The 13792-nt window shown below is 43.9% G+C and overlaps 1 protein-coding gene across 8 annotated transcripts in view; it reads right to left on the minus strand.

Annotated features, from left to right (window-relative positions):
- The window catches only part of LOC139785583 (uncharacterized), a 94741-nt gene that overhangs the window by 51154 nt on the left and 29795 nt on the right, over positions 1-13792 (minus strand). For 7 of the 8 annotated variants that reach the window (XM_071724789.1, XM_071724769.1, XM_071724779.1 and 4 more), the window contains exon 1: positions 7000-7743. The exons of the other annotated variant lie outside the window; for it this stretch is intronic. The gene's annotated coding sequence lies outside the window, so the exon portion shown is untranslated. Of the gene's footprint in view, positions 1-6999; positions 7744-13792 lie in introns of those variants that run through there. 8 annotated transcript variants of the gene reach the window in all.

A 13792-nucleotide genomic window follows, 5' to 3' on the forward strand; every position in this document is an offset into this window, starting at 1 on the left:
ATACAACCGTGAGTAATTTTCTCACAAGTTTTTCCACGTACACTGACTGTGTGTATGCAGATGCCGCGCTCGGATATATAGTCGACGAGACCGAGACTCTCGCGAGGAAAAGCGGGATAATTCGGAGGGACTCGGGAAAGAGGCTAAATTAGGAAGCGCAAGACGTCCGAGATCGCGCTCCTCGTCAGCGCGTAACGCGCGCGGTATGACGAGCGGCGGACAATCTCGGCGCTCGGGATGCACGCGGATAATAACTTTATACGCGCGCGCGCGCGCGCGCGATTTGCATATCGTACGTTACGTGTCGGTACGCTGGTACGCGGGATATCTCGTGGAGAGACGCGCATAAGGGACGAGCAGCTGGGTCAATGACGTCAAGAGCCACCTTATATATCTCGGCAGCTACCTCTACCGCCGGAAGGGGATTCATACGAGGCTAACAAACGCACGCGCGCGCGCACACATACCGCGAGAGACCGCGACAACTATCTTCGTACTTGTACATACGTCATGAGTGCTCTATGATGAATACGGAACGCAACGATCGCGAGTGCACCGTCGCGATAACCGCGGCCGCGTAATCGCGCCGCGATATACGGACGGTATCTGTGCGGGTAGATCGACGTGTGTATTCCACCTGCGTGTCTTGGGAATTACGAGTCTCACGAGTCGTCGAGTCAGCAACGTTTATTAAATCGTTACACTTAAATTCCGCGAATCTCTCATTTGTCTTTCGTCACCGAGTCATATCTTTACCTCTTTCGACATTCACGAGGAAAGTCATTTCTGCAATGTGATCTCAGAATAAATTTTTCGTGCTATCGTAACGCTTTGCCACGACTACGCGAGTGGTCGTTAAAAGCGATCGGATAATACGTTTTCTTCTCGGAATATTTCGACCCGGCCTTTTGAGAAACGTTGAACTTCGGTGCTCTCAATGTACACGTCATACATTTTCAAGACCGGGTGTTCCCAGAACCTGTTGGCGAATCACGAAGTTTCGACGATGTTCAATTTTCAGCGACTGCGATAATAATTTATGTATAGTTCTTTGTTAATAGCATGCGAAAGTTACGTTCAACTCGCCGCAAATAGGTGGTTGCGCGACGAGTTTCGCCGGTGGACCGTCCCATCTAACACATCCTCTGTCACATAAGCGCACCCTATCGCCTGTACAAGACTTGACCACTGGCAAAACCCGCAATGTCGGAAATCGTCGACTTGTACCGACAGCATCGATGGTCCATGTTTCCCAAAAGGCCAAGTCAAAATCCGACAGAGACTATTTGTCTCACGATCAGCTTTAACTTCGATGCTCACGAAGAGCTCTTCTAATATAAAACTTCTACACTGTTAAATATTAAAGAATGAAATTTAAACCAATACCTTAAGTAAGTTAAATAACATTTTTGTTATTCTTAACTAACTTATCTGTCAAAATTCATTATTTTAACAGAAAACAGTATTATCTTAACTCCACTGGTTTAGTTAAATTAAAATTGTTTTAGTTAAATTAACGACTTATTTTAAGTAGAAGCAGTGGCGACCTATGGAAAACCATAGGAATGGTTTAAACTGACTCAAATTGAGTACAATTTGACACCACGAATTTAATAGTGTGTTTAAAATAAACTTTGAAACTTAAAACACATACACACACACAGTTCCCGAGAGTCGCGTAAAATATATCGAACTGATCCAGTTTCTACTTATATAAAAAAACCGGTCTCCAATATATAAATAGAAGTCCTTAATTTATATTTATCTCGTTTGTGTCGTTTTCTCTAATATCTCGTTTCTTTAATACGTCCGGATATAATCGTCTTACCAGTTAGTCCAGTGCAACACGATACAAGATAGAATTCGCGATACGATGTAAGAGGGGCCATACGTCCTCTTTACGCGATATCATTTTTAATAAATTCTAAAAGAACTCGGTGATTCTCCTTCAACCGGAAAGGAGATTCTCTCAATTCCTTCTTGAAATAATATTCCGCCGGTACACGTACACGTTCGCGTATTACGTTTAACGAAAGCCCCCGGAGCTATTACACGGCGAACGTCTTCGAGAGAGGAAAGACGAGCACAAAAGAGAGAAGCAGCTGGATCGATGACGTCACTACCTGTCTTGCAACTCTGGTAGCACCCTAGGGTATGGGTCAGCATCGCGGAACATACGCGAGAAAGGGAGAGAAGAACCTGCATTCTCAAGACCCCTCTATATGAATTTGAGTAACACTATCTGTATGTGCATATTGTAAAGGGTTTTCTCACAACAAAAGCCAAAAGCCCTAATTCACGAAGACGGAGAAACTGATAACTCGATTTACATTAATTTCCCCGTCGGCTGCGAAATCTACCAACATAACGTCGCACGTGATGTAAAGTCTAGTTAATGATAATAAATTAATTTAGTATTATTTACATTTACAAGTTAATTTTCTAAAGAAGAATCATTATGTCGTTTCGACTGACACCATTCCATTTTCGTAACCATCTTGTCACAGGGGAACACAACTTCGCCCGACGACTGGCTCGACCCTCCCCCCGGAAATTCGATCGAACCCTGGGAGGCTGATGCATCGAATTGACACAGAATAATCCTATCCGAATGCAGAGAGGGAGCAGGAGAGAGGGAGAAGGAGAGAGAGAGAGTAAACGACGGAATGGCTAATTAGCTGACAATAAATTAACGTTACGGTCGACGGGAACGTCACGCGAGATTAGTTACCGTACCACTGAGATCGATTATATCAATGACTAATGCCCGTAAGTTATGCCTGCGTTCGGCGCGACGCGAACCGCGCGAAGTATGTACAAGATTTATATTCGGAACTTGCTATTCAACTTTTTGAAGTGCCGGGATTAATTCACCAGCCGGTCGGCGGCGCGATAAAGATATCTCGATCCACACCATATCTCCGGCCGAATCCAATTTTTCAACTTTGTCGAATAACTCAAGGACGAACGCGGCGAATTGAATGGAAACTCTTGCCGCTCTTGCTTGCCGCCTTTCCGATTTAACGCCATTTTAACAAACGCGAAGTACACCGGGATTTTTACTCGTTGCGCAATACGATTTCGCGGAATATTATATAAACGTGTTTCACGTTAGAAAATTTCATTAAAAGTTCTATTAAGAGAACAAACTTGCTTGGACCGTTCCTCGCGCGAGTTTAATAGAGAATGCTGAGAGAGAATTAATGTTGAGTGCGTCTGTTACGTTCTCAGATGAAATATTGTGCGAATGTACCATCTGTGCAAAGAGTAATGCGCCGTACTTTGCACTTTTCATATGGCATTCTCCTTTTTGTAACACGAGAATAATGCCCCACTTTCCCAGAAATTCACAATATTATGAATTGAAACCGTTAACGATGTTATATTTTGATCGTCCGTCCTCTCGAACGATCGTAAAGCGTATTATTCTACTTAAGACAACGAAATTCGATACAATGTATAGAATAAAATAGTAAAGTACTTTTAGAGATCTCTCGCCATGAGTCAGTCACCTCGAAAATCGGCATTCTGATATCCTAGATTATCCTAATTGTTCTGAATACAATCTTCGGAAGAACAATGCCGTAAGTTACACTTCGGGATCTCGAAAAATCAAGAAAAAATCTCACATTAATTCACCGTTCAATTATTCATTTCCTTTCATTTTCCGATTTAATTTCACGTGACAAATGCTATCAACAAAACGCGAAAATTGACGATTTAAGGACGTTCTCCGGTCCTTATACTAGAGAAAATCGATTTTCTTTAGATTTTCTTGAAACTGTGAATATACGTTAATTTAGGTGTGCTTTATGCGTGGTATAAATTTCAGTACCTCTTCCGGTATAAAAAATCAAGATACTGAGCCTCAAAGTTTCAATTTTTACCAAAAAAAATTTTTTAATTTAATTTTTTTTAATTTTGGCATTTTTTCCTTATAGAACTCGACGAGAGGAGCAACTTTGGTCCTTTTGACCAACCTCGTATCTCTTACCGTTTGGCCTGGAAAACCTTTTCATTAGTAAAAGTTGAAACTTTGAGGCTCAGTATCTTGATTTTTTATACCGGAAGAGGTACTGAAATTTATACCACGCATAAAGCACACCTAAATTAACGTATATTCACAGTTTCAAGAAAATCTAAAGAAAATCGATTTTCTCTAGTATAAGGACCGGAGAACGTCCTTAAAACAACTTTTCAAACAGGCATCTAAAAATGATGCTTTATTCACGGGTCGACGGAGACACGTCCTATTTTTGCGGCATCTATTTGACACTCATCTCTCTGGCGTCGCTTTTAGTTTCGACTTTTAGCTCCGAGACTTTTGTTTCAATTTCATGCTGCCTGCAGCAGATATGAAATGCAAAAAATCGCGGAGGACAAAGCGTCTCTTTTCAACGGAGCTACCCCGCGGTAAGCGGCGATCGTTAAATATTAACTCGAGCTGCATATTTTAATCCTTTGTTTCTAAATCTCTCCAAAAACGCAAGACCGAGAGCGCGCTCGCACGCACGAAATTTTTCCAGCGTTCGTGCAAGAGAGGAAAAAAAAAACAAACAGAGCTTACGAAGATTAATAATGAATTTGTCGAGACTATTAATAGCCGTCCTCGCGAGGTCGCGATTTTATCCCGCAGCGGCGTCGCGTGCCCGCGACAGAATTTTTGCGCTGAAACGCAACGGAAACGAACATCCGTCAAAGTTTTGCTAAACACGGCACGTCGGGAGCGTTGATTCCGTCAATCGATCCCGGGATAGACTCGATGCAGCGTATAGAAAGTTGCACCCAAGCCAATCCTAAGTATTGATCGACGCGTCAAACGAGCGACGGCGTCAATCGGGCTCGCTTGAATTTTCGTCATTTGCGACCCGATAATCGTCAGCGGGGTATCCGACAAAGCGAGTGAATCTGGACGGTAAGCGTACTTCACCTCCGCCGATACCTCGCCAACCTCGCCAACCTCGCCAACCTCGTCTCTGCGTCGCGCGAGACGAGTTGAACGAGGGGCATTGACAACTTCGTTCGTCGACTCGTCAAGCGCGATAACGCAAAGGGAGGGGCACTTGAGAAAGTATATCGAGAATCGCGAAGGTACCTCGGCGAGACGCCAGGCGGACGAGTTCGCGGACGAGTTCGCGAACATAAATCGGGAAGTTTCCGCGGGTTAAGCCGGGTCAGATTGAGGCATCCCCGGACGCGGGCGAGTGCGTTCGTCACCGTCGCCGGTTACCGCGGCCTTTTGTCTCGCTACCTTAGGTCTAATTAGATCTCGCGTGCAATAAAACGTACGACTCGCGGCGGTATTTCGCGGGGCTCGAGGGGCGCGGGTCTAATTAACGACATGGTACGCTCCGTCGCGCGGCATAATCTCCGTCGTCCTGGACGGGGCGTATCATCACCGGCGGCTTTCGCGAACGAGGTGCACGTGCGGGCACGTCCAGGGTGTCACGGCCGTTAGATCGCAATAATACGAAAGAAAACACATGTGCGGCTTTCGCGGGGAGCGTCCGTAGCGTCGTCTCTGCTCCGATCGGAATTATTGGAGTCTCGATATATCTTTGAGCCTCTTCGTTCCTAATCTGAATCTTTCCAAGAAAGAATGTAGGACTGGAAACACGCACGAAATTTGTCTAGTCTGTGTTAAAAAAAAAACGAACAGGTCTCTAGGCGGAAGAGTCGTCTTTCGAGTCGATCGAGGAAGGTGCCGTAGAAAAAAGTAACGTGGCAAAAAGAGACTCAAGTACCATCGATGTTCATCACGTACGCGAACGTTTCGCTTCCTACTTGTTATTCACTATACCGTGAGTTTATCGTGACCACGAAACAGCATTCTTTAAATGTAAAAAAAAAATTACGACACGCGGAACTATGTCGTTGAGATATCTTTCAACGAGCTGTAATTTTATACGGACAGTTTAAGCATTTATCGTCGCAAGTGTCTAATAATAGCTCTTCGAGCTGTTTCGGCTGTTGAGTGTGTGACGTTACGGGTTTCTGAATCATTAAATAAATATCATAAATATTGTATATTCTCCTTCCGCCAAAAAATCGGAGCACTTATATAATAATCACGCCATTATATTGTAATTAATTTGTTATTTAAAATTCGCATATCTTTCGGTGTGATACTTTCGCCGTAATAAAGATTACATATAGCACAATAGATAATTAATAAATAAATTGCAGTATAAAATATGAATAATACGAGTACAATACGATAATAGTGCGATAAATAATATCGTCCATATTTAATGCTGAAATAATGCTCGAAAACTAAAAAACTCTTTCAGTGACAATATCGTTAACGTCAAAATTTCTCGCGAATTTAAATAATCAAAAGACAATTCTAATTCCTAATAAAATATAATCTAATAAATCTAATAAAATATATTTATATAATTTCTAATAAAATCTACTTAAATCTAATCTAATGCTTTTGAATAAATATAATAGCCAGATGTGTTTTATAAAATATGTAATTAACTTTTACGATTCGCCTGAGAAAAAAAACACACTTTCGTCGTATTATCATTACAGAACTCGAATAAGTGTTATAAACTGCAGTGAGATACGATCGTCAGAGAACGACAAGTGCTCGCAAGCGTCTCGATAGCGTTTTGATAGAACGCGCTGAATGTATAAAAGCAGCTTGACAGCACCGAGTGTTTCGCGTTTGGTATATCGTATCCGAAGCAACAAGGAGGCAGAATGTGAGGCCCCTTGTGCGTGATCGTGAACTTGATTCGATGCGTAAGAACAGTTACCGACGAAGGTCGTTCGGTTCGCGCGACCAGCGCGTTGCCGAGCATTATTTTCGAAGCGCATTATCGTATCGCACGTGGGACCCTCCGTTCTAACGGCTTTCCCGTTAAGCGGAGCCGTCGCCGTCGTTGCGGTGGGCAACGCCGAACGGGGGAGAACGGAGCGTCCCATTCTCCGGCCTTGTGTCATCAGAGAAGACGCCGAAGATCAGCGGTGGTATGAAACTCATCGACTCACGTCAAGTGGGACCAGCTCTCGATCGATACGACGACTGTATGCGTGTAGGTCCTCTCCCTCGCTCTCTCTCTCTCTCTCTCTCCGTCCCTTCTCTCGTTCGCCGTCAGGCCTCCCTAGCTGTCTCCCTTTGTTCCCTCGGCGCTAACGGGGCCTCGGCGGAGAAAACATCAGAGTCGCGCACCAGAAGAGGAGATGCGCGAAGGAAAGCAAAACCCGACTGTTGGCCTCTCGCGCTTTTGCGACCCGCGAACCCGCACAGAACAGAAGATTACAAACGAGAGAACACAGTGCACGGCATAATACATACACTCGGCTTCCCCCCCCGAGAGCGTGTCGCGTCGCCACAGCTGGTACAGTCGCGTTGAACAGCCCGATGTCGTCGCTCTCTGTCGAACGCACCAAGCGCGCGCGCGCGCGAGCGCGAGCGCGAGAAAGCGCGATAGAGAAAGAGAGAAGCGTATATATATATATATACGGCCGGTCGACTTCCGCTAAAGCCGCGGTTGGCTGGCCTCGCTCGTCGCTAGAGAAAACGACGGCAACCGCGACGGCCGCGAGAAAAAGCCGTACGCGTACGAGCCGAACGATATTTTTCTCTCTCTCTCTCTCTCTTCTCCTCTCCCTCCCCGCGGGGAGCAGCCTCTCGCACGAACGGCGGCCGAGTCGAAAGGAGAGAACCGCGGGCGCTTTTGTCCCGAGAGCGGAGAGAAAACGCGTCGACAGTTCGAACCACCTCGACGGACACCGCGGGACTGGAGAACTGAGGCGCCGGCGTGCTTATCCCCCCCCACGGGTGCCGCTCCTATCCCCTCCCCACGCCCCCGCCAGCCGAGAGCGCTCGTGCCCGCGCTCGTGTATCTTCGCGGCCGACTCCGACTCGCACTCGCCTCTCCGCGCCGCGCCGCGCCGCGTTACTCCGTTTCCACCATTCCACCGCGATACTCGCTCCCGCTCGCTCGCTCGGTCTCTCGCTTTCTTTCTCCTTTCCATCTCGGTTCCCTTCATTCTCCCTTCTCGGGGAAACTGTGGCTCTCCGCCGAGGGACTCACCTGTCGTTCGGTGCGCTCCGGTTAAAGAGCCTTCGTCCTTTTCTTCTTCGTTTCTCATCCACTTTTTTTTACCCTTGTATTACGTCTCTTCGATCTCTTCTCCTCTCGTAATCGTCCACTCCGCTTTTCTCCCCATCGCGATTCTTCTCCGTGATTCTCCTCGCTTTACCACCTCCTGCGTCTACATCGTTTTATCCTCCGTAACGCTTACGTGTAATGACGCGCTTCTCAAGTTCTGTACATATACGTATGTATGCGTGTTGTATACGCGGTTTTTTTAATAACCGTAATCTTTGTTTCCTCTCCGAGTTCTTCTTCGGGGTAAAATTGTTTATCTCGAGTTCAGGCGCGACGAATTCCAAGTACAATATCGATCAGAATGTTGCGAAATAAATAATTGTACTTTAGAAACGTGTGTTGAACTAATATTGTATAAAAGTTACAATTAATATTAACGGTGCCCATCCAGATATTTTAAAAATATTCTACACATTTTACTTTTCTCGTATCGTGATTTCTATCGATCTGAATTCGCGGTTATAATTATGATACTTTTTATTTATATCTTCCCGTGCACGATCTGCGACGACGTCGATGGCGACGCACGTGCGTGTATTTTAGGATACGAAGGCTCGCGTGGGTGCGTACGCGCGTCAAAATAACGCTGCCGTACGTAATAATGTCGCCGTGCGTTCATTCTCGCTCTTACGTAAGTCTCGCCGTTGTTATAAATTAACCGACAGGCGGTTAAAGGCGCAAAGACGCGAGGATTCGAGGGGGCGAATCTCGGCCCGGCTCTGTTAAATCATTCACGGGCAGCCCGAATCCGTTTCCGGCGCCGTTTCTCCGCCGTCGATTTTGCCTTTCCTCGCCTCGATACGATTTCGTACGATACATCTGGAACTCGTGAAGCGTAAGGGGCAATCGCGTGGACAAGCGACCGAAGTTTCCGAGCCGCGGAAATTTAAGAGCTCCTCTCCGGACCGTCTTAAATTACCGTCGACGCGAAACACCGAAAAATAACAATTCAATCGTTCGTCTTCGAGCCGTTCTTTCAGTCGATCGTTATTTGACGAACAATCGCCGTCTCTTGATTAAAATTACGTCTCTAATTTATTCAATCCGTATCTAAAAATCTTCGAAACATCGCGAATCGCGACGTTTAATTTCCCATTCTATTCGCCGCGCGCGCGGCAAGGCGATTCAATCATGCGTAAAAGATATAAACTCGCAACCGTTCTACAGAACCGAAATAAGATACGTCACACGCACGAGCGCGAGAAAAACAAGTAGAGCCGTTACGGTATGTCGCAGACGCGCGCGTCGGTCAAAGTCACGCGGGTGACGCGGGGGAGCGGCTGGGTCTTCATAACACAACGCTGCACAACGCGCTCTCGCCGAGCGAGCATCTACGATAATACGCGCGATACTTTTGCCGGGACAATGCAATATTTAACGCGCTGAAATATCCGGAACTGTTCCTAAAGTAGTATTACATTCAAGTTCACAGAGACTTATCACATTTGTTCTTTTCATCGTTTCGTTAACAATATAAGCGTCTTATCGGCAGCTCGCTCTCGACTCTCTCGGCGAAAACGAGAAGGATTTAAATATTCCAAATGATACTTTTGAATTTTATAGCACGCCGAACAATTATATTTTATATCTCTAACGAATTTAAATACAAGTTTTCCTCGATATCTGAAATTAGAGCGTTCCTACGAAATCTTTTGTAAGTATGGGAAAAATTCTTCTCGTAAAAGCGAAAATCCTCATCGGATTTCTTTCGGTTAGCGAAAACAGATACTAATGCTCTTTCGTATAAAAGCGAAGTGGCGTAAAACAAACTTTCGACGAGCGAGGGATACCTGTAATGTAATATATACTCAATATATCTTTTTCATCTAATAATATACCAAAATGTGCTCTTCGTGTTTGAACGATGGATGTTTTTTCCATTGGTTTCTTTTCGTTCATATATATTCGTCATCGCGATTATTCGAAGACAGAAATATTAGGCTTGGCTGGCGCAGCTTTGAAAGCCTAATTATTTTGTTCACGCAATTATTGATATTCGCGTAAAAATAATTCTCGCTATCGTCGCGATTCTTGTGCATAGTGTTACGAAAATACGTTCGATCTCCGCGTAAAGTTTGATCGAATACGCGCTTGAGACGTACCTTAATTAGTGACAAGAAACTTCTTACTTCGTCATAAAAATATGTTCTTTAAATAAATTCGCAATTTATATCGTGGATATACAATAAATTTATCGTCGTGCGTACACGCGCGTAAAAGTGCGTGAATTAAATACGATGGACAAGACTCTTTAATTGAATTGGCGAATTACGATAAGTGTATGTAACTAGTAAATTCGTAAATCGTTAAGTTATCAGACTTGTTCAAATTCCAATCCGGCGAATTTCGCGTCGCGAGTGTATCGTGAGTGAAACAAAAGTGAAATAATCAACGTGGAACGACGCAGAGATGCTTCTCAACTATTTTCGAGAGGACTGTTGTAAATATAATTGCGGCGGAAGCTGGACTAATCCTACGTCGAGGGACGTCGTGATGTCGTGAATATACTGAACTTCAATTAATTTCACAATTAATCTATTTTATTTAGCTGCGCTTTTTAGTACTTTGTTCGTGATATACGTGTTATTTCTTTATTCCATATAAACAATATTATTAAATTTACGTTTAATTACTTGAGCGCGAAATAAAATATTTAATTTTATTGCGATCTCTACTGCGTCATAACAATCAGAATATCAAAAATATTTTATACATGAAATTTATGTACAAATATATAAAAGCGCGAATTTATTAGTAAATTTATACACATATAGACATTTGTAGACTTTGTGAATATTAAAATTGTATTTCGTATAACATTCGTGTGTGTAGATTGATATGTAAAATATATAAAAACGCAGTGCAGCTAAAAAGAATAGGTTACATTGCAATATAGTAGATAACTCGCAATATATAGTTCCTCTTTTTCCAAGGGCACAAGTAATAAAATCAAATAATAAAATTTAATAAAATCAAACGTGTGTCAAATATATTTATATCTTGCGTGCCACGTCGCGAATTTTTATTTATCATTATAATTCTATTTGCCACGCCATATTTTCGCATTCTCAACTGTAATCCGAAGTATGCGACACGTTTTTAAATTCATATTGAAAAGATACGGAGCTGCAATAAGTAAATAGTCATGTTTTTTTTAAATGGAACGTCCCGCGGTTGCACCGATGTATGGAATTGTCTGGTTTCGCATTCTTGAGGGAGAGAGAGATAAGACGTATCTTATTACGCGTGACTCCTCGTCTCCCCCCTCTCCCCCTCCGACACTTCTAATATGCACGCCGAATAAATTAGCATTATTTCGCCCCTCGGCATCTCGGTAGCTCCCATGGACCGTTATACATTTTGCATGCAAGGTAATAACGTTCTACGCACGTGACATAATAGCGTTGCTACCACGATGTCTATCCCAACTTTGTCAACGCTGCTCGCTGCCTGGCGCCCGCCGTCCTTTCGTCAAAGTACGCGTGTCTAATGTGCCTTTACACAATATTCTCCCATTCCGGGGTCGCGTTACACGGATTACCGCGCTTAACGGCGTAACTTGACGGGATCGCGTTCCTATAGTAGACATTAGACGAAGGAATCTTTGCGTAGGAAGCGCAGCTAAGGTATATAGGTATACGAAGACATCAGACTTCGCATATCGATATCGGCGCTTTTGCTTGACCGATTTTCCTTAACGTTATAAAATGCGAACCGTGTATTCATACCGGCGCGCGGCGTTGAAGTCAACGAATTTCTCAAGCGAAAAATACGAAACAGTATCGTGCCGGGAGATACGACGTCGAGTATCGAAAATACCTCCGTATTTTCTGTATTCGTTGTACTATACTCCGAAAATGGTGGAAAACGTATATCATGTTTTTTTTTTAAATAAATTAATATGCGATGCAGACTTTTATAATACTAATGTATAAATAAAAAAGTACAGTTTTTATGAGTCTTCCACAATCTCTCTTTCAATTTCGTATTTCTCTTCGTATTTCTAAAAGATCGCAAAATAATAGTCAAAAGTTCAATAGCTTTTTATTCAGTTGTATTTTAAATTTTGCGGGACAGAAAAATTAGAAAGAATTCTTTAATATCTCGATAGAATTTCGGAAGAGAGTTGCATCTTCGTTTGTTGCACCTGACGTGAGAAAAAAATATGTCATCGATGCACATTAGTACAAAAAGAATATCACGCTTTTTTATGTTAAAAAATTGACTGTACTAATCAAGCTGTGAAGTAGAAAGATTCTTTACGTTTACATGTTTCTGTCCTCTCGCGATGCCACCGTCGCTGCCGCCGGAGCAAAGAGCTCTTCTGAACTATTTGACAGGCTGAATGTGGTACGAAATAACTTGTTGGCCTTCTTTCATTTCAAGCAATTTCCGTGGGCTTCGGCTCCCTCACGCGGAGTGGCCCTGGCCAGTTCAATATCTTTCTGTTACTTTTGCCCTATTTACCCAACCTCTGCCGTACCATTTATTTTCGTTCGCTCGGCTGCCCGCGGAATTGAGGCAGCAGAATCGCGGCCTTCCAATTAGTTGACTTTAAGTCGACTAGTTTTTCTAACGCGCTATTTCCGGAAGATAAACCGGTTCACCAATTCAAGCGTTTTTCCTTTATAATAGTCCCTTTCCGCTCGCAATAAAATAGGAATGCGGGAAAACAGGAATCATATCGTCGATATTTAAGATAGATTTAAAAATCCGTATTATTGCACATAAGTATAATGTTTTTCAATAAACAGAAATAATAAAAGAGAATACAGAAAATATAGTCGTGTCCGTCGAAATTCGTGGGAATGCATGAGAAAATCTAGAGACATAAATAAGCAATAAATTAGCTTCTTATTATAATAATAAAAATGTAAAAGGCATATGTAAAGATTCGTTAATGTCGTATTACAATACTTGTTCGTACGGTCTTCTTCGTATTTCTCATGCATGAATTCCGTTCGAATGCCACAACTCTCAAGTGGTTAGGTGCAGTACTGGCGAGACGCGACTGGTTGACACGATCACGTCTCGAAGACCACGTCACTCTCGCAATATCTCTTCGGGGACAGGTCGTCGCTTTAGGGGAAGACAGTTTAAAGAGACAGTTGGCGGTGACGGTGATGTCGTGCGAAAAGAGCGAGGAACGGCGGGGTGAAGGAGGGGGAGGGGGTAGTTTCTCGACATTCGAAGAAAGCGGCCACAATCCAAGGGGACTCGATCCTGCGAATCTCTGCTGCGGACAGACTTTCGCGAACGTGGCTGAGGTAGGTGCCAACGCGGCGGGACGCGAGACGCGGCCCATCGGCGGATTCAAACGACGCTAGCTATACGCGAGAAGCGAAGGGGGTTCGGTGCTTGCAGCTTTAAAAGTCGCCAGCTTGCACACCCCGAGAAAAGATCGTCCGGCGGAGGATCATCTGGGGACCCACGCGAGATTCGGAAAGCTGTATACCGCCGCAGGTATGGTACGGCAGGTTGTTTTCGGTAGCCTCTTTAAAAATGTAGGAGACAACGCGGTCTTCCCAGTGGCGGTGGTATGAACGATGTGAAAAATGCAGCAGGACATTTGTCCGTGTGAAGTATTTACATTATACCCCCGAGCTCCCTCAAGAATGTGCGGATAGTTCCACGTTACGTAAATTCATTAATAATGCGGAATGCGT

Source organism: Temnothorax nylanderi, unplaced genomic scaffold (assembly GCF_030848795.1).
Source record: "Temnothorax nylanderi isolate EJ_2023f unplaced genomic scaffold, tnyl_v1.0 TNYL_tig0008_pilon, whole genome shotgun sequence".
NCBI lineage: Eukaryota > Metazoa > Arthropoda > Insecta > Hymenoptera > Formicidae > Temnothorax > Temnothorax nylanderi.